Source organism: Barbatula barbatula (genome assembly GCF_947034865.1).
Source record: "Barbatula barbatula genome assembly, chromosome: 1".
NCBI classification, from domain to species: Eukaryota; Metazoa; Chordata; class Actinopteri; order Cypriniformes; family Nemacheilidae; genus Barbatula; species Barbatula barbatula.
The window spans coordinates 13,921,935-13,948,300 of NC_136766.1; the positions used below are offsets into that span (position 1 = coordinate 13,921,935).

Genomic DNA, 26,366 nt, shown 5'->3' on the forward strand with positions numbered 1-26,366 from the left:
TTGCTGTGTAAACAGTTATGGCACATTTGAGCAGCATTAAACAGTCTTTGTTATATGCCATCACAGATGCAAGATGCAAGTTTTTGTTGATGTTGATAATATTTTACTGTCTACATTTCATTATTCTTTGTTAAAATAATTGATTTAATATATTTTCGTATTTGATATGAAAGACAATGCACTAAAATACAAAAAAAAAACCCTTATGAAGAATAAAAACTTAAAAAATGTGCCCCTTGCTTGAAAACTTAGTTCCTGAATAATGCAAATCTGTTTGACTGAGAGTTTTATTGATTACTGAGCTAGCACTTGGAAAGAAGTCGATCCAAAATAAAAATACATTTTAAAAAGGAGCTTATATCTAGTAAGCTACATTTTCCAGGGTGGTAGCTTTAGTGTAGTGAAGCTTAATTTAATGTAGAGTAACCTTTAGCTTAGCTCACTACATTTTCCAAGTAGCTTGCCCAACACTGATTTTAGGTTTGCATTGCCATAATTCAACAGTTCAGAAAAACCTAATAACATGAGAAAGAGATATAGAACTGTAATGGCATCACAAAACATGCAATTACTTAACCATGCAGTTACCATCTGGAACTTTTGTCACAATCCAATCAACAATGGTATAAAGAAAATTTTTAATTTAATAGACTATCAGTATTTACATTCATGCATTTGGCAGAAACTTCTACTCAAATCAAGGAACGTTTAGGTTTTGCATTTATCAGTATGTGCATTTCCTTGAAATCAAACCAACAACCTTGATGTTGCTAATGCCATCCTTTCCCAGCTATAGGTACAGTATGTCATTTTTTTTGGAGCATTTATTGACAGAAATTCTATATAAAATACATAACTATGTCTTCAGAGGTGTGTAAAGACCTTACATAATGAAGCTTATGATTTGATTACGCTAGAATGAGCTACTTCTATCTGCATATACCGCGGGTCCCCTCGCCATTTTGTTTCTAAGTAGCCCTAAACGGACAAACTGCTCTACAGAGTGTGTTTCGTAAACACGTTTTCTCCTTCAGCAAAGAAACGAAAACGTGACAATATCTTACTGCCGTGTCAGCCCCTGAATTGCTTTGAAAATGGAGGGGGAGGGTGGAATGAGCCATTGGTAGCAATTTGCAACCTCACTAGATGCTGCTAAATTTCAAACACTGGACCTTTAAGCCACATCATTTCTGACTTGTTCACATCTGTGTCTTTCAATCTTCTGCATACTGATCTCAAAAGCAAAGTATTTCCTTTTTGGGTCCCATCACTGAACTTAGATTTCAGACCACCACATGGACAGTTCAGATAAGTGCCCATCAAGTATCTCTGTCGTGGTGGTCCGTGAAAGGAGAGGACATGGTATCGTCCCCAATCGCCTCATACATCACACCCTATCTGTTGACCCTGGGCTTGCTGCTCTTCAGGATTTATCTCCTATGTAGTTACAAGTACATCTGACCCCTTGACCACCCATAAAGTGAATGGCACTGTAACCTACACTCCTCTAGAGGATAAAGCTAGCCTTTGATCACACCAGGAGGCAGAGCCCATCTCAGCCCTGAACAGGCTGCCGAGGGAGCTATTATTGAGTTTAAGATTAAGAGAGGTGAGCTAAAGTGAACATTAAAATGACTCGACAAATAAACAATGGAAAAGACACTTAGCATCCACAGAAGCATCGTGCAGGTGATGAATAGACAGCCGACAGTCCTTCTCTCAGCTGATTTGTTACAGCTTGTTCCTGACTGTCAGTCTAAATAATGGTGTATGCTCCATGTTTTAATACCTTGTTAAACTGCCATTAGCCGTGGTCTGCTGGTGAAGTGCTGTCCTGAGCTGCACTCAATTCTTTCATACATCCAGAAGCTGTCTGGTTCACACAGCCTCCAACTCAGCCCTCAAACATGATGAATGATTATAATGCTTCTCTTAATAACCAGTACTAAACGCCACATGCGATATTAAGTAATGCTACTTTTAAACATAAAATGTGGTATAGTGCTACTCCTAAAAACGTAACTGAATTTCAAATTTCCTTTTTCGAATAAGTAATAAAATAAAACGTAAAATCTTAACAGAGTGTCTATTTACGTATAAAAATGATACTCTTTCAAATAGTGACTCCAGTGGCGTTAGTTGTAGCACGGGAGGCCAGGGTTCTAATTCACTTATTGTTGAAAATGCAAAGTTCAATCTTTTTCTATTACCTTACAGATCATAAAGGCATTTGATTTCAATACAATTTATTTAAGACTTAAAATTCATTTTTATTCATAAAGTTTAGGTTTAGGGTAAGGTTAGAGGTATGTGCTGGGCTTTAATATCTCAATAAATTGCCATAATTATTATTATTTTTAAATAAAATTATTTACACTGTTATTATTGCAAAATGTTTAATGCACAACAATAAAGAGTTGCAAATATTAACGTTATCTGCCACTATTTATAAGTAAATAGCATCTACTATTTCTACTTAATCCACAGAAAATACAACTTTTTTGTTTAGTGTAAATAGCATATCCCTAAGATATGCTATTTTCACTTAGTGCACAGCCGCTGCCAAATTGTAAAGGTGCTATAAGTTACCTTAGTTTTTGCTAATGTCTAGGGTGTGGAGTGTGTGGTTTGCAACTTAAACCACACCCTCCAAAACTCCATAAGCAAATCAGAATCAGAAAGAGCTTTATTGCCAAGTATGTTTGCACATACAAGGAATTTGTTTTGGTGATAGAGCGAGGAATACAGTACAGTGTCATGGTTCTGCCACGTCTTTGTCAGGTTTTTCTAGTCTTAGGGCAGGGTCATGACAGTACCATGTGTTTTGTCACATTATTGACGGTCACGATGATATTGTCGGTTATATTTAGATTAGCCCATCAAAGCCTCCCATGTGGTTTAAGAGATTTTTGCTAAATTGAAGTCCTCATTGTGCATTATATTGATTTAAGAACTTGTTAAATCATCTCCAAGTTCTCGTTTTTGTTACATTGATGGCGGCTAACTGCTTCTCTAATGTTCCTTTAAAACCAATGCGGCTCACTTTTATTATTTATTATTATACAAGCTAAGACAATGTGAAACTATTTTTGTCCAAAAAAAGCATCCATGGTGGACTGTGAACATACCAATTCATATTTTTTTAATTAGATGAGGCTTCAGCTCAGTCACCATAATCAACATTTTAATGGCTTTCTCTAGTTTCCATAACTTTCTCAAATTGAGCTGGCCAAGTTATTTAACAACCAAAGGAAGGGTCAGTGAGTTAGAAGGAGTGAATGACAGAAGAGCAGTAATGAGAAGATCACTGGTGAAAAGGACTAAGGTTAGACAGACTAATAAAAGAGGGGATGCGTTTCAGCATGCTTAGGGAATTCCCAATGCAGCCCCCTGCTGGCCGGTCAGACAATAGTCTAACAACACGAACGCACACACACATTCTTCTCTCGCTCACTCCTTTCACTCTCTAAGATGATTTCCTTTCACTTTGTCAAATTAGCCCCGTCCACCTCTGGTTTCTTACATTCACACGGGGTCCTGCAAATAGCTGCAGGCATCGTCAGCTGTGGGCCGAGTGGCAGTTTGGCTTTCTTCTCCTGTAAGGAGGCTAAATAGACGTCTCCAGACCCCATCAGGAGGCCTATTGACAGCGGTCACTGCCTGTGGTACGCTCAAAGAAACCCTCTGCCCGGACAGCCACTCAACTTTTCCATTTTTTCAATGAGTTTTTTTTACCTTCATAAGAGAGTTAATAAAAAGTGGTTTGATGCCCCAAACTGCAACTGGGGTTTACTCTTCTCATTTCAGACAGGTTTAAATTCACAAAGATATGGATACTGACTCATGCCTGCTGCAAGTGACACAGAGACCTGCATTCTTTGTCACTTATATGCAACCGCATACCATATGATCCACATTACATCAAAATGCACATGGTTTCAAAACGAAAAGATTAAGACCACAACACAGCTTCTGCTCCTCTCACACATTGAAACAAAGTCAACTAAGCTATTATAAAGTTGCTTCAACAGGGTCTAGGCAGATAAATATTTAACTTACATTGACATGTGGAGGTGTGAGACAGGCGTGACGGGACATGCTGTGACATGGTCTCGCTTGTGAACAGGAGACAGCTAGCCGGGTTCCATCAAAAGCAAAGCCACCGCTGCTAACCACAATCAGCCATTCAAGTTTGCCTTTTTTGTTGTAAAGAGAAGTTGGCAGTGACTATACGAGGATCTCCAATTACCCATCATACAAAGGGACTTTATGACCTATTTTCCCCACTATTTTCCTCCTCATTTAGAGCTCTATTATTAGGGAATAAAGAGCATTACCTCGTTCTCATCCTAGTTGCAAATGTAAGTGATTCATACCCCTCAGTGACTATCAGATGATGACAATTTGTGTCCGGAAAGAGTCATCCTTATCCAGGATGAAGTACTGTATGTTCATTATGGTCATTCACAAATTGTGAATATTATTTACCAACTTGTTGTTCTTAAAGGACCAGTCAGGGAAGTCTTGCGGCGAGGTTCACAATGGACACACAATTTCACAAAGGACACAAATGCATAAAGACCCCCCCAAATGCATAATTTTCCATAGCTCATGAGGACCAGAAGAATGTGCAAAGAATTGTGGGTAACACGATTATGCCACATCAGCACAGGGTACAGTCAGAGCTGATATGGCATACGGGATGTACCGAGACTACATTTTTAAATAATGGGAGGGTAAAGCGTATCCAATGTCAACAGCTCGGCTCTGTAATGCCTTCTGGACCGCATCATGAACTGGTGCTATATTTACGAAGCCATAAATTACCACCCAGTCATCCAAATGGACCGCCTTTGGTTTGTTGTGTCTTTATTCCCTCTGATGTTTGCCTGAAATAAATATGGAACGTGCCTTTTAGCACTGGGACCGCGCCATCTATCAGTTTCAAACAATCTCCAAATCCAGCATTATATCCACCGTTTATATAACATCCATCACTGAAATGCAAAAGTACACCTGGCTGCAGCCTGCAGTATGAAGAAACAGATACACCTAAACTTAACTATTGCAAGTGCAGCTCATCTTGACTCTCGTAGATAATCTTGATGGTATGCGGGTCTCGTTTGTTGGTTGGCTCGTTGGCGGGCTCTTTCTTTCACCTTGCCGTGCTTTTCTGGGGGGATTTGGCCAGTAAATGGACTTTCCGAAACTAGTTGGAGTGCTGGGGGAGTAAATAAAGTACAGAAATACTACGTCATACGTCACGTGACCATGATAAGCCAGCACGTTTAACAGTGTAACAGTGTAAAGAATGCATGACATAGCATGATACCCGGTCTTTAATCTCTCATCATAGCCATGTTTCACAGTCCTGTACAACACTGAAGAGAGCAGGGAATATTAACAGCACACCATGAAATCCCAGCACTCCTAGAGAACTACACGTTTATGGGCTGTAAAGCTCAAAGCAAGAAAAACACACACATGGAGAAAGGATAATTAATACCCCACACCTCTGTATAATCAAACACACGAAGGTCCATGTAGAGAAAGTTGTCCCATTGAAATTGAGAGTAGCATGAGCTCACTCTCACACTGCGTTTGATGCTGTAAATACATCTGATGTATTACTTTCCTCCAAAAGCATTATGTCTATCACTGTACGCTGGGCGTAGGGTCAGAACAAAAGTGCCAGAGCTCTCCCAGAAATCACCACGGAAGCTTTGATGAACACTGTGAGGTTTGTGGGGAATATTTGCTTGGGATTACTAAAATGAATTTGGATTCATGCCTTACAGAGGATAAGCAAAGCTTTGTGTTTGTGGAAACTGCCTGTCACTTATTAGTGCTATGGGTCCATTGACAAATAAATGTTTGAGCACTCTGTGTCATATAAAGCAGCCTCACCTCCCAGAGAAAAATAATTTATATAAAAAAAACCCAAATCAGTTTTATATGTGTTTGTGGAAAAAATTAACGATTTAAATTCAACTCAATATTTTAACGCAATACTTTTGACGTAGGGTGATGTACATCACAAAATATTGTTTCAGTCCTCCACGATAGCTTCTGTCAAATTGGTGATGTGATCATTCACCTGATTCAAAACCTGCATACATTTCTTTGTTCTGATGAACACAGAGAAATATATTAGAAAAAGTTTCTGGCACATAATTTACTAGTAAAATTATTGTATAATTATTTTAGTTCTGTTGAGGGTTCAGGAAAGCAAACAGTTCTTTGATATTTTAATTTTACCTAAAGTAGTAGTCAATTATGTCTCTGAAATGTCAGTTGCTAAATAAATTTCCAAATATCTTTCTCTGTATAAAGAAATGTATGCAGGTTTGGAACAACTTGGTGGGATGCTGCTAGGTGGAATCCCACCTGTGACATCACACACATCATAAAAGTCCAAAAAGGATTCTTCATCAGGAAACATTGTCTGACATTGTTTCTTGTCCACAAGAATTAAGTTATAAAATAATATGATGTTACAAAAAAACATCTTATGTGTTAATATTGTCATATTATCATGACAACATTCTAACCTATTGAAAATAACAAACTTTTACAATACCAACAAATTGTGTACTCAGAAGCTGTAAGGGCCAGATGGATTGGCACCAATATGACACATCATTCTGCAAAACAATAAGTTGGCTTTGCCACATGGCAGTGCATTGCTCATCGCGGAGGACGTGACAGGCATCAGAGCTCCCCAACAAGCTTAATTCACCAAACACAATCATCCCAGCCTTTTCTCTTTATCCCTTTAGCTACTGTCTATTTAGGTAAAAATCATGATGTTGAAAATAAGAGGGAGAAATATTGTAACACAAAATGAGTAAGCAAAATGTATTTTTAGGAAAACTTTATCCCTGATTATAGTGAGATGGCTAATTCCTCTAGTTTGTGGTATGCCCTGTCTATTGGTGGAGCGATTACCCTTGATGTTTATTTCAATGTGCTTACTTGCACACCACTTAACAAAAATAAAACACATATTTAGGGGCTATGTTGTTGAAATTTACTTTAAGGAACATGTGGTCAAGAGGGGTCGAGTGTTTAATGGCTGGGGTCCATCCATTATGGATTGGTTTGGCTGAAGGACTATCAAAATGCACACGTCACATTAGACAATGAAACTGAGCGAGATTTGAGCACAATGTTTAATTTTAATTTCTTTAACCAATAATTTGCCTTTCCACTTGGGCAGACATATTTTCAATAGACTGTCAGCTAATGAGGTACATGAGGAACATAACAGTGTGGCATTATGATTATTGAATAGCCTAAACAGTTGCATGAAGGTAAGCAAATAATACAGAATTGTCATTTCAGAATTAACTATTTCATTTAATGTGCTCTCTAGACTTTCAAGTCAGTGAGGGGCAGCATAGTGTTTCCTGTCATGATCTTGCCTCATCTTGTCATGCTTTTCTAGTATTGTGGTTGGATAATGACAGTCCCACGTGTTTTGTGTGAAAGAGCATGGTCATTGTTTGTTTATGGAACACACTACACTATTTATATTTACAAACACATACACTTATTTATCCAACACACATACTCAGTGTACACTTAGATTTTTTGCACATAATATAGCTGTACATACATAACTTCTCATTGTAATATACCTGCCATACAACTGTCAATTTGTATATTGTCTCCGTACCTACTTATTCGTATTTGTGTCTTTTGTATTTTTTATTCTTTTATTGTGTTTCTTGTTCTGTTGCTATCATTCTGTTGCACTGCGGAACTTCTGTCGCGAAAACAAATTCCTCGTATGTGTGAACATACCTGGCAATAAAGCTCATTCTATTCTATTCTATGATGGCCATGTGCTCTCCTGTCTCGTCTCTTGACCTAGGAGACTGAGATGCTGAGGCCCCTGGGTTTTATGAGACATGGTTGTGTACCTTGAGAACCGGGGGGAGCCCTGGCCCTCTTTCCCAGCCTGGGATTCTCCCTCATTGGCATCTGTCCCGGAGGGCTGTGTCCTGTCCGTCATGTCCTTGGTGGACTCAGCACCATACGTTCTGAACCCCGCAGATCCTGTCCCACCAACCAGTCTTTGTAGCAAACACGGAAGGAGGTAGTCATGGGGTTCTGCACCTGACGGCTCCTGCTCTGAGCCAGCCATGCTCCCTGCCGCGTCACCAATCACTGGAACGAGCACACAGGTGTTTAAGATTTGCACTTGACCTCCTTACACCCTGTTCGTTTCACGACTCTCTGTCTCCCGCTGCAGACCTCGCTGAACCATGCCCCTCTAGCCACATACCCCCACCACCCCACTCAGGCCGGGATCTCCAACTCGCAGTGTGACCACAAAGGGCCCTTACCAACGTCACCCGGTTGCGGGGAGCAGGGACCCAGCCGTGGTTGTAGACCCTTCTGGGACCTATGAAAGGGAATATGTCGGGGGAAGAAGGGGAAGATACAGGTAGAGAGAGATTTCAGGGGATCACCGACCCTGGGGCACGCCACCATCTGGTCCTCCATAGACCAGGAGGTTCTGGGCTGGCAGCTGTTGGGCGGTGAGCTGGGCCTCCCCCGACAGCAGCAGGATGAGGCTCGTGGACCAGACGTCCTGGGGCCAGCCAGATAACTCCGCGGACCTCTCGAACAGCTACAGGAAAGCCTCCGGGTCATTCTGCGGTCCCATCTTATGGAGCGGGAGATGGATGGACGTGGGTGTGGCCAATGGGAGTTCCTGTGGCTTGTTCCCCTCGTTGAATCCAGTCCAGTGACATCTCACGGTCTTCATGCTGGACCTTGATGAGGGCCTGGAACTGCCCTTCCTGCTCTTCGCGGAGGCCTTGATGTTGGTCCTGATGAAGACCGGCAAGGGCTTGTATTACCTTCGCAAAATGGCGATGCTGGCGGAGACTGCATTTTGGCGGCGCCATTCTCCTTCCTTCCCGGGTTTCAGCACCAGTGTAACAAAGTCTATGTTAAGGAAGGAGACAGGGTGCGCATGGTTGGGACTCGGCAATTTATTGAAACAAAACAATATGATGGCTCCAATGAGCTTTCACTCCATAAAAACTCAACGATTCTCTCTTATCTCTCTCTTTGACTTCCGCCTGTGTCCCGAGTCCTCAGCCACTCTGTCTCCTTGCTTCGTAGCGTTGAGGTGGCTTTTAACCAATCACTGGAATGAAACACAGGTGTTTATGATTTGCACTTGACCTACTTACTACTTGACCTTCCCGCCTCTGTCTCCCACAGCAGACCTCGCTGAACCACGCCCCCCTGGCCGCAGTATTCCAGGTTAAATTTAGGAAAGAGAAGTGAAATCTAATATATAAATATTAGGTTTTAAAATCCAAATCTCAGGACAAATTCAACCTCGTTATCTGAAAGATTGAGCATTAAGATCCACTAATCTGCCACAAGACACAGCTCATGCAGAATCCTTAAATCTTTCATATATCTTTCTGTCTGCTTATTTTTATTTATTACCGAGCTTAAACAAGCTTGTCAATTTGTATTTTTTAAACTGTAGTTTTAAGAAAATAAAGGAGGTGGGTTCTGTTATGGGTCATCATGTCGTGAATTATTTTCTCAAGTTCCACAAGTCTGAGGATGAAGGGTTTCTGACCACAAAGCTCACTAAGAAAAAATTCTATAATAGAAGTTTCTAGATAATGTTTCATAACTCCCCAGCACCTGCACATTTACTTCAGTTTTTCCATCCCTTGATTCTTTGGGTATTTCTCTCTCTTCAGTCATTCTCTGCCAACATCCTCTCTGCTTTAAACCTCAACCAATACTGCAAACAAAGAATGTTTGTTCGATTTCCGTAGGGTTAGGATTTAATGTGCCAAATCTGGTGTGAAGGAGGCTGTGATTTCCCCGGAGGTGTGTCATGAACATCCTTTCTGCATCCTTTCTTTCAAAGAGAACAAAAACCTTGGGCACAATTAATGGTGGGTCTTTTTTACACAGTGCGTGGATTTACTTTTCTTGGTGTATTCAACACTTCAACAGGTTGAATTGCTGAATGTGAATGTTTGATCCTTCAATCAACATGTTTCTGAAGAAACTTGACTGGAATGGGGGGATAAACCTTATATATATCAAGTCTTAAATGGAAATGGAGCTTTGAGCTGCAGGATTTAATTAAATAAATGAGGTATAAATGAAGAAAACTGCAGTAGTAAAACACACGTCTAGGGCATACATGCATTTAAAAACAAACAAATGCATGTGTGCACAGGTAAGGAACATATTTCGCTCTGTGATCTTTTAATCTAAAGGATGTTTATCATCTGAGGCTCATGTAATGAATTAAACAGATCAAACCACTCAGAATTTAACTAGACAGCGGGTGATAAGCACCAAAGCAATTTGTCTCTGTTGTGTCCAACTTTGTTCTACAGTGTATCGTTTCTAAGCTCTTTCCTCTCAAGTGATAAATCAAGCATGTTTATTTGGCTTCTGCAGTTAGCAGGGGCTTTGAATATAATGCTGTTTCATTTGGTAATATTTGTCTGTGCTTCAACGCAATTGCTTGGGAGATCAGCAATAAATCCACCCCCACAAATGAAGATTACAACTGGTCCCTGGCTCACACGGTAAATTGCTCTGTCATCAGCTAAATTTATCTCGCTGAGCCTTTATCACTCTTGTCTAAACAGAAGCATCAATTAAGACGTCATCCACAAACATTTTCCCTGTGAGACATGAGCACAATACGGTAAAACGCCCAGGCATGTTTGTCTGCAGTAATCGTGTTAAATATCCATTTTCTCCTGTCTGTCACAGCTGAGCCAATCAAACATTTGTTTTCTAAAGGGTGCAGCCGAAATTATTCTTTGAGAAAATATTGGAAAATGGGGATTTGTGAGTGTTTGGACTTAACTTTGAACATTTGGAGAAAATTAAATTTCAATAGTGCACATTCTTCACCCAATAACACTGAGTGGAGAAAGGGCTAAAATTAATATTTATATACAGTCACAGACAAAATTACGAGACCATTCCAAATCTTCATTCAGTCAGCATTTCTAGATGCATTTTGGCCATTCCAATCCAGTGTCTGTTAAATTTACACAAAATCAAACCTCAGGAGTGACATAAAATCATCCAACAGCAATGTGAAAGACCGACACCAAGACAAGACACAGGACAACTGTGATCAAAATTGAGGTTGTCACATAAACAAAATAATAAATACATATTACTGTTGTATCGCTTAAAAGTGATTATTAACTTCTTTGTTTTTTCAGATCTCAAATACTACAAAGCATCTTTACTGTTATCTGTTTCGCCAGTTTTCATATTCTGCAAAAAAATGCAAAAAGTAATATTTGTAATAATTTTTAAATAAATATTTCATCACAGCCCAATCCTTTGCATGAATGGCCTTTGCTTTTCCACTGCATGGTACCGTCAGGTTTGGTACGACTCGGCTCAGTTCATTTCACTTCAGCTCACTGCTTTTCCACAGCAGTTTAGTAGTGCTTCAAAGTGGGTGGGGATTATAAAGTTATCGTCATTGTTGTGACGCCTCTACTGCCGTAGTGAACGCGACAAACACACGCACAACACAGGAGTAATGGAGCATATCGATGGCGGAAGGCAGCAAAACAAAATTCTGCTAAAATTTGGGAAATCTTAAAGAAAAGAGCAGACAACAATCATTTGGTTTACTCGATGGCGCACGAGGGTAACCTAAAGTAGCATTTAGGATTGCGTTAAGGCTCTCGATCTCTATTTTACTGTCACAAAGCATAAAACTAAATGCCAATATAACATATTAAAATGCGTATTCATGTGTTGCAAATCCAATGACGCTGGTAATGATTCTTTCTCTCTTATCAGTGAACCATACAGTGCAGTACTATGCAGTGGAAAAGCGCCAATATAAGACATGACACTTGTTTTCCAGTGATGTGTTACAATAGGGATTGTTACTGTGATCTGAGGACACTTTGAAAGGGCTCACAGGCATAGAAAACAGTATGCTTTGCTTTTGCACGTTGGCCCAGCTTTGGAAAGCCACGGGCAGGCCTCTTGTCTCCAATTTTCCGCCCTGATTGCTCAGAATGAGCGACGACTTTTGATATGGCCGCACAGTCCTGGAGTTACACGTCTGTTAATCACAGTGAAGGCAAACAGCATTATTAACGAGCAACCTAAAATATGACATCATCTTTTACTATGTAAATATTTAAATGCCTATAGACAAAATGATATGACTTATGATAAACATCTGTAAATGATGCAACTAAAAATCCTTTAGGGAACTGTCATTATTTATCACTTTATCACCGTATTACATTACAGACCATTAGGAATTTTTACATGATATTTGTTAGATCATTAAAACCTGCTTATTTGAGGTCAGAGTTTACTGACAGACAATTGTGTGAAAAAGGGCAGTGGTGAGAATTTATGGTGAAGTTGATTTACTTTAGATGAGGACTCTGGAGGAACAGCTCTCGAAGAAACATATGATTGATGGAGTCCCTTCGCAAGTTGAGTGACTTTGAATGAAGTTCAGGAGGAAGCCAGCACTACGAACAGGAAAATCCATAGCCTAGAGCCCTGGCTTTATACCCCCACCTCCGTCCACCCGTGACCTTCGCCCACGTGTCGCACTTTAACATGCCTCTCACCACGCTAAACCTCCCGCATCAACGCCGGCAGATACCGACAACCTTTATCCACTTACTACATTATTACTTTCAAATGAGAGTCATTAGTGTCTAAACCAAATATTGAGTTAAAACCTACTTTCCTACAGCTTTAAAACACATCCCTTCTTGTAGGACTGATTGTGGTTTTAAAACATGAGCCAATGTAAGAAATAAGAAGTATCCCATAGAGTTTAAACACTCTCAGTCTTGCAGATTTGCTGGCAGCTGCACACTCCAGCACAGAGCATCCCTGATTGCTCTGTCCCATAACGTAAAGCTTTTTCCCAGCCCTGGATCCTTTGCCCTCTGGCTGCTTGCTGTGTCAGAGCTTCGGTTTGGATGAACCCTACAAAGCCCACATGGCCATGCAAGCCCGGCCAAACAGCATATGAAACAGCAAGAGCAGACTTGATCGATTAGAGGCAACACCAGGGGCCTCTAATCGAACACACATACAGTTGAAGAGCATCCCAGTTCAGATGCTAAGATTCAATCAAATTCACATATAACAAGTAGACATAGATAAATGCGCCATCATTTGCTCTGAAATATGTTTTTTATTATTTAAAGTTGAGGATGAAAGGTTTTGTAACCTTAGCATTTACATCCCTGTAAACCCTGAAAAAGGGTATGCCTGACAAATCATCCTGGAAGAGGAACATCACCTGTTTCTAAGTACACCTCAAAAAGCCTGTGGGTGTGCTGTGTGTTGGGTAAACAGTCTTCCAGCAGTTCTCATCATTGTCAGAACTCAAATGTTTTAAAAGTAGTCTGGTTTATAGAGATACTATAACCGCTCCGTAATGAGGCACGGTCGCTTAGCATTCATTAGCTCTCTGGATGAGTCACAAAAATTATTTAAAATGTAAGATTTTACATGGAATCTCAGATTCCATAAAAAAGCATTCTCTAGTAATCAAGCTCTGAGTCCAAGTAAAATATGAAACAGTTCTCTATCAGATGTGTAAGTAAAGAATTATGTTCATTGGACTTGCACATGTTTTTAGAATTTTTTAATTTTTAATATACTTCAAGACAGCAATATGGTTAAAGGTCCAGTGTATGAAATTCCACGGCATCCATTGGCGAGGCTGCAGATTAGCGAAACAAGCTCTGTATGTCATGATCACGGGGGTGACACACGGACAGAGGACCCAGGTGCAGACAGCGGGTAAGGGGTTAACAGAAACTTTTATATAAATTACAAAACAAAGACCCACGTGGGGGTAACAGAACAGGGGAATATAATAACATGACGAGACAGGACTAAAACTAACTACACTTAAACAAGATTTAAATAAACTCCTTACATGAACTACAAAAATAACTAAACTAACACAACACAGGAACTCACCCAAGAACCACAATGAACCAGCACAAGACAGAAGACACAAGGGCATTAAATAAGTTACCAAATCAAGAGCGTAACAGGTGTAGGGCATGAATCAATAACGAGGAAATGAGAAGATGGGAATAGAGTCGAGACCAGAGAGAGTGTATGTAAGGCCATAACTGCCTCTCTCCACACAAGACATGAGACTCTGTCATGATCCTGCCACTAAACCAAGAGAAACATGACATGATGTGGCAGAATCATGACAGAAGCCCTCCTTAAGGAGCAGCATCCTGATGCTCCTCAAGGCACAAACAAGACAGATTGTGACACAGATTGTGACACAAAACTACGCAACATGATAATACAATAAACCAAAACAGGGAAGGAAAGAGTCCAAGGGAAGGGGCAAACAAGAGTCCAAAGGGAAGTCCAAACAATGGCTGACACGGACACGATAGCTGGTATGACAGCCGGCAGGCACGAACGGGATAGACCGGGCTGGAATGGCCGCATGCACCGTGCTGGAATGGCCGCATGCACCGGGCTGGAATGGCCGCATGCACCGGGCTGGAATAGCTGCATGCACCGGGCTGGAATGGCCGCATGCACTGACCTGGAATGCCCCGCTGGGGACCTGTATCGGACACAGGATTCCGGCAGCTTCAACCCTGGAGGGGAGCCCGGCAGTCTCGACCCTGGAAGGAAGTCTGGCGGCATCGGCCCGGAGCGGGAACCCGGTGGTCTCGACCCTAGGAGGGAGTCCGGCGGCCTCGACCTCTGCTGCAAAGATCCCTCTGTCTTTTGGGTCCTGTGATGGGTCGTTTGTTCTATCGTGATCTGGGGTGGAAGAAGAAGTGCAGGCAGCGAGGATGAAGGGATTAAACAATAACTTTAATATATATATATATATATAACATGATAACACAAACACCCACAATGGGGGAAAAACACTAACCAACTAAATACAAAAACTGAAAACAAATACTTTCCACAAGGGGGGCAAAAACAACCAACTAGGAATAATAAACAAAGAACTTGGAATATACATACAAAATGACCGGAACATGAACAAGGGAACTCTGAACAACGAACGAGCACAAGACAATGGACAAGAGGGCATTGAATGGGGAAACTAACAAAGGAGATAACAATGGGAAGGTGCGGGGAATGAGACACAGGTGGAAAGCAATACTAGGAACAAGAGGGGCGGGGCCAATGACGAGACTGGAGAGAACACATATTATGTCCTGATTGACAATAATGCGTCTCTCTCCACATAAAACATGTGGGCCTGTTATGATTCTGCCACTAGACTAGAAAATCAAGACAAGAGAAGGCAGAATCATGACACTGTGGAGCAGTTTGTCCGTTTAAGGCTACTGAATAAACAACATGCAAAATATCTTGCACAGGGACACACGGTGTGTGCAGATTGAAAAAGCTCATTCTAACATAATGAAGCATTATGTTTTTATTATGTAAAGTCTTTATACACCTCTAAAGACAGTTATCTATATTATATTACATTTCTGTCAATAGATCCTCTTAAAAAATTTACATGGGACCTTTAAAAAAATTCTAGCCAAGTGACAGATTTAAAAAAGCTATTTTTTAAGATATTTAGCACAATGGCACTGGGACGTTTTCGTGTTTGTATCACACTGTCTATGTTTTCTGCATTCTCAGATGAGAAGTGTGGAGTTGTGCACAAAGTGTATTTCCTCACTCCAGGATCAATCGCACTGGGTTTTCTGTCACCATCAAGCAGGGAGAGATGCTGGAGTGGGGTGATACTGAATGTTTTGACAATGAAGGTAAATCTACTATATACTGTGATAGGCTGTCAAGTGTGTGCATCACACATAAATCTAAACAAAGAAATCTTTTGAAATTCAATTTTCAAAGTGGCCAATTCTGTCTAACAAATATATATAAATTATTTGTTAAAAAAACTGTCTGTATATAACCTAGAGTATATTGGACATGGACAATGTTTTCTGAGAGCAACCGAGGACACGACAACACGTGCACTTGACAATAGTGAGGATTTAATGTCACCGGAAAGAAAGATTAAAGAAAGGGAGTGCTGCGGCTAACATGTCATCCAAAGGTATTATTAAAAAAACAAGAGTGATCCCTCTAAGCCTGCCATCAGTTGGGAGATGAAAAGTGGGCAGGTTGTGTTTTGTGACCCTGAGAAAAAAACAGCTGAGGACATGACTTTCTCACAAGGCATGACATCATTACAACAAACCTATCAAGTTTTTCATTTGCTCCCCCTAGTGGCAATATCTAGACATCAGTCTTCAGGGTGATCATGACACCATTTCTAAAACATTTCATGATTCAGCAGGTTGAAGATTCACTCAGGCATGAAGTCTGTGGGGCTGCAGGGGCCATTTATGATGAGTTGGGCTGTTAGTGCAGAACATGCAACTCAAAGCTTGTCGGCCTGAGGGCTTTGTGTATATAAGAGACAAGAGGGGCCTCTTTCTGTTCAACGCTCATAACTTTATCTACATCGCTTCTCATCGCTGGAGTTCAGGGCGGTTGCTGGCAGCCAGGATCTCATTCTGACAGGGAATACCCCCTCTCCTGTGACTCCCTCAGGTGCGCATTTGCTGTAAATTACGGAGCCCGGCGCGAGAGAGTGTGTCGACACCTGTGTTGGTAGACTCCCTCTAGGATGGTAAGAATGTGCTTCAAAGAGCACAACATCTGCAGGATGGGAAGGTCATGGTCATGCTTGACCCACATTTGGCACTCACTTATTTGCTTACTCTCTATCTTCATTAGCGGCTTTTACCTTGCGTCTTCACTCTATTTGTCCTCTTTTGGCTCTCCTGAGTCTATTCATTGCTACCTCGCTTTTTTTATTCGGTCTTTCATAATAATTACTTAAAGCAGCTATACCTTACCACAGTCCCAGAGGCTAAAGAGAAGTCAGTGTTTTGGACACCGAGCAAAAAATATTTTTGAGCATGTCTGTACTTGAGTATGTAGGCAGTTTATTCAAGCAGTGAAGGTAAAAGGCTCTGTGTGTTGCAACTGCATATTTGCTGGTGTGCGTTTTACCCTCAGATGTATTATCTGCTGCATTGTAATTTCATCCCTATCATCTTTGCCAATGGTTTAATAAACATACTAAAATATGTCTAAATGCAAATGTAAAACAGCAAAAAGTTCTGTAACGGTTATGTTTTGGAGTACAGTATCAACTCATTATAAAATTGAAGCCAATGGAAAATTCACAATAATAGGAAAATGTGGGTGTGATTTTACTGCATATTCTGTTTCCTGCTCCACTTAATCCCATATCCCATCTGAATCAAGCAAAAATGTCAATCTGTTTTATCCAGAATTCTTCCTTATCCTCACTCTCCTCCCCTGCTGAGAAGCTTCTCCTGACCCCTGCTGCTCGAGAACTCCGGCACCACCGTGTCCACCTCCACCCCTGCACATGTGCAGAATCCATTACTGTTAAGATCCACCTCGTGGGGCATCCAAAGCAAGTTCAGGAGTAAAATTACTTCAAGCAGGTAGCACCGCATGGAGCCTGGCCAAAGAGGACTACAGGGAGAATTTAACAGAGATCATGTTCGATTGTGCCTGGTCCAGCAAGAGCCCCTTGCGCAGGCGCCTGGGAACAGATGAGACAATCTGTTAAATCGGTCATTAATCTAGTGCATTCCTGCAGCTCGCTCGCTGCACCGTGGCCATAATATTGCCATCGCTTGCCAATGCTAGCAGCGTGAGGTCTCTGACTATTGGGTCAGAATAATCCTGATGTTAATAGACAGTAAAATACTCGCAGCCACATAGTAACATTAACAGCCCCACAAAGAGGCTGAATACTGTGCAGGAATTGAGCTGTTGGATAAATTAAGGCTTTCAGCAAGAGTTAAGCGTATTTACTTCACAGTGACAGCACACATCAGATCGTAATGTGTCTTCTAATTCCAAGTTAATTTATTATAACAACATCCAATATCTCCAATTCAATATGAGAGAGATCAGCAGTAAACAATTAATTTTCTTGACAATAATAAGTTCTGCTAAACAAATAAATGGGAAGTTCTTATGTAAGCAAATTAAAAAGTCCAATAAGCTCAGACTTTAAAAAAAGGTTGTATTTGTTAACATTAGTTATCGCACTTGTTAACATGAACAGTCAAAAATAATTCTACAGCATTTATTATCTTATTTCATGTTAATTTAAGCATTTATACATTTAATTTTACATTAACAAAGATAAATAAATGCTGAGAAACTTTATTGCTCATTTATAACTATGCATGCACTTTAATAAGTTAACAAACACAACAATTTACTGTCACCATAATCACTGTAATCACTGAAAAACATAAAAGATTGTCAAAGACACCTGATGTAATATGCCACAGTTCTCGTTTTTGGATGTCACAGACACTGCAGACTGGCCACATGAGATTAGATTCAACTTTATTGTCATTACACATATACAAGTACAGTGTAACGAAATGTAGTTTAGGTCTAACCAGAAGTGCAGTTAGCAAGTGCAGGATATACAGTTAGAATAAATACAGAATTCAATATTGTGAAAATATTATACAGTTATGAAAATATTTTACAGTAGGTATGTTCTATGAAAATATGACAGTAGGTGTGTACTATGAACAATATATACAGATGACTATATACTATGAACATTAACACTATGAACAACTACCTCTGAAACGTGGTTTGGCCTGTAAGATGAGACACCAAAGTGGCACTAAAGTATCATTCGCTGTTGGCTAATGATTTACACAGGGCAGGCACATCTCTATAGGCAGAGATCTATGTCACAAAGATAATCTGCTGAAAGAGAAAAAAAAGTATGTGATGTGATAGTATAATGAACATAATGTAACATTGCAGAAATCATGCTACAGATAAAAAAAATACAAAAAAAGCTAAGACAACTGAACTTGATTATGGACTATTCTGTATTGAGAGATTCAACAAATAAATGAGTTCTGATGACGTTTATATTAAATATCTGATGATATCAATCTGGCATGTGAACGTTTTAATCAAACATATTAATTTGAAGTGCATTAGCAACGTCTGTTATTTATACAGCATGTTGCTAAAACAGTTTTCGTGGTTCATGGACAGTATAAAAGTCAAACACATTTCCATCCTGACTAATTGGTCAAAATTAGACCATTGTTCTCTGTGTGTTTGCTTTTGGGGCAGGTAACATAAATTGTCACATACATACCATCTTAAACCTGATAGCAATTTATACCCGAGTGTTGGGTTTCCTGAATTGTTTTCTTTCCCTATCCCCTCGTTTGACATGTAAAATTAAATGCAATGAAAGTAATTAACATGTCATTTTAAACTACAGATGCAAGATTGGCCAAAAGACCGGAACTCTAAACTCTCCACAGCTTGTCACTTTCTCATTTGAGCGTTTCAAGCAGTTTTGTTTTGCATTATTGTTCCTGCATGGGCTGGATTGCTACCAGGATTTTGGAGGTGTTTTGTTTGCAAGGAGAGGTTTGTTTGGTGAGATAATCTCTGCAAAAGCGCACGTGTTGATGGGTATGTGTCACTCTCCTTGGGCCTCCTTTAAAGATTTTGTCGTTGAAATTAGCCCAGATCCATGCACAGAAATAATTTTAAGACAGGGTTCACGTCTGAGTCATCAAACATTCATATGCTGCCAATTTCATCCTACGAATGATCGTACCTTGATAAATGCAGCAGCTGAAATCGACCACAATGTACATATCATGCCCCTTTAAATTCAGGGTGTACACACAAAAAACAAATGGTGCTATATAGCACTAAAAGTGGTTCTTTGGCTCGTAATCATAGGGGAACCATTTTTAGTGCTATATAGCACCTATTTTAAATGGTGCTATATGGCACCTTTATCAAATGGTGCTATGTAGAACCATTAAAGGTGCCATATAGCACTTTATGCTTAATGGTGCTCAACAGAACCAACAATGGTTCTCTGGATCATAATCATAGGAGAACTTCTATATGGCACCTACTTATAAAGAAGCGTTATAGCATTTATCAAAAGGTGCTAGGTAGAACCATAACAGGTGTCGTATATTGTTTTAATTTATCTAGTAGGGCTCATTTTAATGCCAGATACTACCATAGACAAGTTGAAATGCTTTAATAAATGACACTTATTAAAAAACATTTTTTAATCGTATCAAAACACCATAGATTTAAAAACCTTTAAATTTATGCATTTAAGCAGCAAATAAAATATATGCTTAAATAAAGGGAATAAACAGAGGCAATACAAAATTAGATTAGATTCAACTTTATTGTCATTACACATATACAAGTACAGTGTAACAAAATGTAGTTTAGGTCTAACCAGAAGTGCAATTAGCAGGTGCAGGATATACAGTTAGAATAAATACAGGATACAATTTATTTCTTACCACTGAGCTACAGGAAACTTGCCTCTGGAACCACTTCTGTCCAGCAAACGGTTTGCGAGTTATCGCTGATGATGTAAAAAACCTACTTTTGCGAACTAGTCCTTGGTTTTTCGACCGATCGGAACCAAACCAATGCAGATGACTTCTGTGGAGTGTGAATGTAAATAACTAACTAAGTTTACTACTTGTGTAAATGTTCCATTTCAGTGTTTTCAATGTAAAAATTGTGCAATAAGTTCTTCAAACTGTAATCAAATGTTCATGGCTTACCTCAACCTCAAACAGCAACCCTGGGTCCTCCTTGAACAGTGCAGGTAAGAGCAAAATAGCTGCTTCCAACAGTAGGCCTTTAAATACAATAACCTCATTAGGTTGACATAACATGGTGGATGCTTTCACCAAATACTTGTTTAGTTTTTTAAACATTCATTACTGTGCAGACAGAAACATGCAGGGAGACTATCTAAGCAGTGCAGATTGAATTACCTTTTTTAGTCTGCCATTTACACAGTCCTCAATTTTGCGCCTGAATCTCTTTTTCAGGGGACTCTTCAAGGACTCGAGGTGCCATTACAGACAGCTGCGCAAGAAGTCGTTGGTCCACATCAACAGATGTGTGGTCTCTCAAAGTCCAAAGTAGCTTCCGATTAAGTAAAAAAGACGCGTATTAAAATATAGCCATAACTCAATTAAAGGAGCCAATTAATATACTACTGTACTTACTATTTTGGCCAGTCTAAAACACGTGAACTCACAGAGAGCCTCCTCTGTGCTGTGGTTGGACATACAATTTCTTTGGTAGCATTTAATCAGTGCCAACTTTTCTTTTCTGAGCTCTATATTTGGTCGAAGCTTCTCAGTTTCCACCTTCATTGCTCACAGATGTTCCTTGATGCTTCGTTCATCTTCTCCGGCATCTACCTATTAAGGGAAGTTAAATTGTCATAAATGAGGGTTGTCAATAAAATGTAACAAATAAGTGTCAATACTAAAGTGATCAATGACATTATAACCTGTTCCAGTCAACTATGCCATGTTATGTTTAAATAAGGCACAATACTAAACTCACCGGCCACTTTATTATGTACACCTGTCCAACTGCTCGTAAACGCACATTTCTAATCAGCCAATCACATGGCAGCAACTTAATGCATTTAGGCATGTAGACATGGTTAAGACGATCTGCTGCAGTTCAAACCGAGCGTCAGAATCAGGCAGAAAGGTGATTTAAGTGACTTTGAACGTGGCATGGTTGTTGGTGCCAGACGGGCTGGTCTGAGTATTTCAGAAACTGCTGATCTACTGGGATTTTCACACACAACCATCTCTAGGGTTTACAGAGAAGGGTCCGAAAAAGAGAAAATATCCAGTGAGCGTCAGTTCTGTGGGAGAAAATGCCTTGTTGATTCCAGAGGTCAGAGGAGAATGGCCAGACTGGTTCGAGCTGATAGAAATGCAACAGTAACTGAAATAACCACTCGTTACAACAAAGGTATGCAGAAGAGCATCTCTGAATGCACAACACGTCGAACCTTGAGGCGGATGGGCTACAGCAGCAGAAGACCACACCGGGTGCCACTCCTGACAGCTAAGAACAGGAAACGGAGGCTACAATTCGCACAGGCTCACCAATATTGGACAATAGAAGATTGGAAAAACGTTGCCTGGTCTGATGAGTCTCGATTTCTGCTGTGACATTTGGATGGTAGGGTCAGAATTTGGCGTCAACGTCATGAAAGCATGGATCCATCCTGACTTGTATCAACGGTTCAGGCTGGTGGTGGTGTAATGATGTGGGGGATATTTTCTTGGCACACTTTGGGATTTTATGAGTCCGAAAAACATGGATACGTAAAGAACTTACTCTTTTGTACCTTTTTAGGCAGCCACTGTGTCCACATACAACAAAGAAATGTGGCTCACTTTCATGGAAATACTGCAGGTGTCTGAGGTATTTGTTGTAAGTGAATGTTCTTACATGGCAATTAGGGCACTGGTACATCAATTGCAGAATACTTGAACCTTACCCAAAAAAGTTTCACAGAATTCCCCCAATTCGATATCTTTTAGCCACTGGCAAACTTGAACAGAAGTCCAACTCCTAAAGTCTGTCATAGTCTAAAGAGAAAGATAAAATAAAGGTGAATGTTAGCCTATAACATTATCTGCTATTATGCCTACATGAAAACCTGAATTACTCATATCTGCTAGAACAGTAGTTTAACACAATTTAAACTGAACAGTTACTGTAAATCAGTTAAATGACCACAAGGCCATTAAATGTCTTAAATCCAATTCATTAACACTTGCAATGAATCGCTTACTGTAAATACAGATACACAAAATATACACGTAATTATGAAACCAAGGATATTTCGTTACACTTTACTGTTTGTAAACTTATCTCTGTTACGTTAAATGAACCCTGTTTTTTTAGTCTCGAGGTTAACGTTAACGTTATGTGTCTCGAGCTTTGTCGGTTGGTTCGTTTTTTTGTTTAAAACTAGCAATTACAGCTGGTTCGACTTTGTTGGTGTTTTTTGAGCGTGAATGGGATGGTAATCGCATATTAAAGAAAACTAAATCTGCAATTTAGCGTTACCTTACGCGGTTGGTTTGGCTCTGTCACAAAACGCTATAAGTTAAAGTTACGTTTGCAAATACAAATGAAAAATGTCGCCTGTAGAATACATTTTGTAAAGATCCTATTTCTGTGGCACTGTTACTCACCTCGATATATATTTGATTCTTTTCCGTCTGAATCCGCGTCCAACGATGAAGTTTTCTCCTCAGGAAGCTTTAAACTCGCGCTTGCATGGTGCGTCCACCTGATTGGCGAATGGTTGCTAGGTTACGTGACGTGCTCTGGTCAAAGGTAGTTCTTAGCAGGTCCAGCTCAGGTTTTTAGCGATTTAAATTCTTGTTCATGGTGGGATTTTATAATCTATGTAAATAAGATTAAAGATGGTACGGTCTAAACCTTTTATAAATGAAATGTAACTATATATGTAAGATATAATTTAAAACAATGGTGTGATAAAAAACACTTCCAACTCATTTTTGTGGGCAGGACACATAACCATTGTTGTATTTTGTCTAATATCAAGACTATAGTTATTGAGAATATTGAGAATGCTTTTGATAATCTATCTGAATATTGCCTATTTATAATTTATTATATTTTGCTTTTCACCCAGTATGTGACACACTAAAGACATTGGAAATTAGTAGTCTACTTGAATGCAGTTTCCAACAGAAAGGTCATTATATAAGCTTAAATCACAAAACATTCATATATAATATTTCACTAAATAAAACAAAGCAAAGTTAATATATGAGAAAAAGGCAATAGCCCAAAAATTGAGTTTGTGATATAATTTCTGTGACTTCGCACACCCATGTGAAGTGTCTTATCCATTTACATTCATTCAAAGACTACAGCCGTTCACCATGTTTTAGCTTTCTCTCATCCTCCTTTCTCCTTCCACATAATTTAAGCTACAACTAACAGCTCTCACATCCCAGAATTATCTTGTTGTTTATGTTGTTTTCAATCCTTTCCCCAACTAAAGAGACTAAGAGAGAGTTGAGATCCTAAATAACTATATACTGAGGGGTTAACGGTTTACTTGTACGGCAGTGGTGCTATATAGCACCTTAACAACCCCAAAGAACCAATGAAGAACCACTGAAGAACCATACAGGTGCTTAACTGGTTCTTTATACAGTAGCGGTGCTATATAGCACCTCAATCATCCCGAAGAACCGGTGAAGAACCGGTGAAGAACCATTTTTTTTCTGTGTGTAGTGTAGATGCCTCGCCCAGAGATTTTGCGAGATGGAGAAAAGTATTCCATTTAAATTTAAGTTTTCACTTAAGAACTTTGTTTGAGTTACAGTAATGTGTTAATGTAAAAATGAATGTATGTGTAAAAAAAGCCCTAATGGTCATATTTGCGGTGCAATTAAGTGTGTAAATGTTTTTATTAAAGCAAAATGATTTCGGTTTAGAGAAAATGGTATGTGGCCGAGGAGATACATGTTTCTAAACAGGATCTAATGCTAATCTCGGTCTGGTGCCTGCCATACAAAGTCGGTCAATCTTGAGTTGTGACCCAGTGTGCGTCTTCCACCCCCAAGCGAACATTGCACAAATAAAAAAAAAAACATTAAATTGTGCTTTTTGATGGTGCTTGTAAATCGTGCTTGTTTTCATTAGAATGGATATGTGTCAAACAATGAAGCTATCATCTTATATTCAAATAGGTAAACTAGGCCTATTGTAGTTTTTAAAAAGTTTTAATTTAATTGTGCATTTTAACTGTCGTAAAATATCTCAGAAGTAGCTTAAAATTTTATTCAAGTTTTGTACATCAAAGCACCCGTTAACTTTGTAATTTCAAGCATTTAAATGGTCATAATATGATCTTATCATATAATGATAAATTCTTTATTAATGTAATGAAAACAAGAAATCGCATTGGAATCTAAATTTACATTGTCATACTAAACTTTCTATTTTTTATTATTCCTTATCAGTAATCAAAGTGGTAAAGAATAAACGGACTTTCAACCTAGCAATTTTGAGTATTTTTAGGTAAGCTTTGGTTCCTATGATATGCAATATTCCAGCAGTAATGTGGAATTATGATCTGATTTCGCAGACTGTTTAAACGTAGTCAACAAATATTATTATTATTGTATCTGGGGATATCATCTGGTACAGAAATCGATAATGACAGAAATAGGCTATACAATTATGATGCCAATTGGTTGGTGTGTGTTGTGTTATCCCTTTAAAATAGCCAAATGTTTTTTTTTGACAGTACATTTGATACTTGCATAAACATGATATAATGTGTTGTTCTCTTATGGGACCTTTTACATTCCTGGCTTTCTGGCGGTGGAATAAACTGCTGTCCCATATTCACAGTTCATCTGTCCATCACCCAGAATTGCCACACAGTATTGTTCCCTAGAAGCTAATCGTATGGGAAATGTTTGTTTTTTATATCACAGTTCAACCTTTTAATTTCTGTGGGGAAGACTTAATTAAATACAAGTCAAGAAAAATGAGCCACATTTTCTATTAGTTTCCAGACAAATCTCTTGAAACCTGAAGAAAAAGAGGGACAACATGCATGGTGATCTAAATTCACCCTCGACACCCCTAACACCATTCAAAAGTGTAAACACTATATGAATCTGTAATTCAGGTCAGCAAGTCTAACAGCTAAAAAATAGCTGTTCAAAATTATTTAATGTTTACTTGGATCATATTCAAGTACACGTCACAAAGATAAGATACGTGAAACCTGATGTTTGACTGAACTCAAAGGCTAAAGGTCTCTCATATGTCGATTGGCCCTTTTTGTCCTCTCTTGGAAATTGGCATGTCCTGCCATCTGGTGGACATGTTCTGAGAAGCGTGTATCTGAGATGCACAGTTCTAAATAGCTTTGTAGCATATGTGATCATTAATGCTGCTCTCTTTATACATTTACGTTCATAAAACTTTAGCAGCTCTAACTGTAGCCTACATACACACATTTCTGTTATAGCAAAAACACACACAACTTACCCAAACACGCATACGTATCATTGTTTTACTTTGCCGATGATCCTATTCCCTACAATGCAATAAGGAAATAATTGTTTATTTAGTTCCCTGCACAAATGGACACAGACAAGACCCCCTTAAGTGATACTTCACCCAAAAATGAAAATTCTGTCATCATTTACCTTCGAGGTGTTCCAAATCGGTATACATTTCTTTGTTCTGAGGAACACAGAGAAAGATATATGGAAGAATGCTTATAGCTTGGATGATATGGATTCTATCCATATCATATAAATGTAATTGTAAAAAATGAACATGTTTACGGTTTTATAACAACACAGGCACAGCATAAGGTCACATTACAATGTTGTGAAAAA

General features: G+C 39.3%; 1 long non-coding RNA gene across 1 annotated transcript; it reads right to left on the bottom strand.

Annotated features, from left to right (window-relative positions):
- Positions 1 to 20,362: 20,362 nt before the first annotated feature.
- LOC306902241 lies at positions 20,363 to 21,123 on the bottom strand. Its single transcript, XR_013787418.1, has 3 exons — positions 20,916 to 21,123; positions 20,700 to 20,776; positions 20,363 to 20,574 (listed from the first exon to the last, which is right to left on the bottom strand). It is a non-coding gene; the product is annotated as an uncharacterized lncRNA (long non-coding RNA).
- Between the last annotated feature and the right edge of the window lie 5,243 nt (positions 21,124 to 26,366).